Consider the following 2550-nt stretch of genomic DNA (forward strand, 5'->3'; position numbering starts at 1 on the left):
TTAGGTGTATATCAAAATCAGCTATTAAAATTAGTTATTAATATAAAATATATATTAAAATATATAAAATATATATATATAATTATTAATTTTTAATGTTTATTTTATTTTTTAGTTTTTAATTATTATTATTATAAATTTAATTTTAATATATTGTTAATGTAAAATAATTATATATATATAATTAATTATGCATTATCTTATTGAAAACTAAATTTTTAAAGTTATTATCTAAAAGTCATGAAAATACATAAATCTAAATTAGATAAAACTCTTGTTATAATACATGATTGTTGTTGCAATAACTGCATGCAGCAAAATCAATGCCGTTACTATACAATATTGCCGTTGTAGACTACAATTTAAAGTTATAGTGATGTTAAATAGACCAAAAAAAAATATTAAATAAAATGAGTTCTGATTTATTTTGATTAATTTTTTATCAAATATTTTTATTAAAGTAATGACTATGGTTTTACAACAATTATTTTATTTTTCTAATTTCCGTGTCAATTATATATATGAACAATATACACTAAAAATAACCCGGTAAATTTTTTGTTCTTTGGAGTGGAAAAAACTAGAAAATTTGCTTAGTGAATTGTTTTGGGACTAATTAAACCCCAATATAGATGTCCTTTATTGTGTCTCAAAAATGTTCTTCCATGGTACATAATATGCTATATATATCTGATTACATATGCAAAATGCTTGCATCCTTATCACCTAAGCTATTATAGAGCCAAACATAGCTTACTTAAAATATATAGTAATCTTTTCCTTTCTTTGAAAACCTTTTCATTTAGTCCTTGAGAGGGAATTTTAAATTACTTTTACCTTAGGGGTAGGGAAAATTTTATGAATTTTATGATTTCACCTTGGTGAAAAGATATCATCATTATTTTATTTTTTAATATTTAATTTGCTATAAATTGGGTAGACTCGTGAAGATTATATATCGTCATTGATATGGCCAACAAGTCTCTATCTAATCTATATGTCGTTATTAAGCACAATATTCCAATAATAATAGTAATTTTTTGTCTCCATTATTATTATTTTATTTTTCTCTTTAGAAATTAGTAAATTAGTCCATGCATGCATGTGTAAGTGTCTTAGCTGCTCCTATTTGTATTTTACCTACTTTAATTATTATTTGTCCTTTAATTTCACCAAGAGAAATTAATGAGAGGTTAGTTCACCTAAGCCCATTTGAATTTCAAGGATTATAATAATATATAGATTAGGTGAAAATAATGAAATTGAAAGAAGAGTAACATGCATAGCAACATGTAAGTAAGCATGCATGCCGAGGAATATTAATGCATATATTATATAGGAATCTTTTCTCTGGCAACTGTGACAAACACATTGAATTCAATGAATCTTGTCCTCCACGTCCAACACTAGCCACATGAAACAAAATCAGAACACTAATGTCTAATAATATATAAAATTAGTTCACATAATTATTAGTCATTTTTTGGAGACATGCCAAAACCTAAAGTCTTAGTGGGAACTTGTGCCTCAGTCAGTAATAGTTCTCATACATTCCATCCACAAAGGTGACTAATAATTGTTCATTATAATTGGCAGCAGAAAATGCTAGTCTTGCATTAAAATTGAAAGTTTGGTGGCTACCATATATACACAAAGAAGCACAAAATAAATAAATAAATAAATAATTTTAATTTGATAGGTGAAATTTATAATTTTATCTCTTTAATTATTTATTTTATCTTTATATAGTGTCTCTACTTCCATTTACTATATTCCCTGAGCATGCCCTTTAACTACTCTAGAATGATTGGGAGCAGGTGAAATTTTTTTTTTTTTTTGACAATTCTCATATATCCTTTGATATAATTTTTGGTACTAATAAGTTAACTTAAATATATATCAATTTAATTTTTTTAAATTAATTAATTTATTTTAAATTCTAGACCTTAAATTATATATCTTTATTTCTAAATCCTAAATTATAAATCTAAAATATTAAAATTAGCTAATATTAACTAATTAGAAGTGGACTCCTTATACTTTTTCTCTTCTTAAAAACATCAATTCCCAATAAAAAAGAACTAATAAATCAACAATAATAATGTGATAAGGATTGGCTATTATAGGTTTAGGTATCAAATTCCCATCAAACAAAACAATAATTAAATAAAGAATAATTTAATAAGGCGTTGAGTAGAGTTTCAATAATTGTTGAAGCTCTAACTACGCCCACAATTATTAGAAAAAAAAATGGTTGAGAAGTCACATTCCCAAAGGTGGAAAAAGTAAAGGGTAACACTGATCACTCTATATTTTGTCAATTAGTCTTGTTGACACATGACTACTGCTTGTTTTGTATTAAGCCATTGTTTCTTTGTGTAATGGATGCCAAATTGAAGCTAGCCATGCAAAAATCCTTGTTAGCTTGGAAAAGTAGAGAAAGAAAATCCAAAATAGTCTTAACAACTATATCGTGTTTCATGGGAATCCAAGATGATGAAAAAAACCCTGTGATATGTCATAGGGACCACTCATCAATTCTTCTAAAAA

The 2550-nt window shown here is 25.5% G+C and overlaps 1 protein-coding gene across 1 annotated transcript in view; it reads left to right on the plus strand.

The window, feature by feature from the left end:
* The window catches only part of LOC107635520 (protein trichome birefringence-like 19), a gene marked incomplete at its 3' end in the record, with an annotated part of 6115 nt that overhangs the window by 1027 nt on the left and 2538 nt on the right, over positions 1 to 2550 (plus strand).

Source organism: Arachis ipaensis, chromosome B04 (assembly GCF_000816755.2).
Source record: "Arachis ipaensis cultivar K30076 chromosome B04, Araip1.1, whole genome shotgun sequence".
NCBI classification, from domain to species: domain Eukaryota; kingdom Viridiplantae; phylum Streptophyta; class Magnoliopsida; order Fabales; family Fabaceae; genus Arachis; species Arachis ipaensis.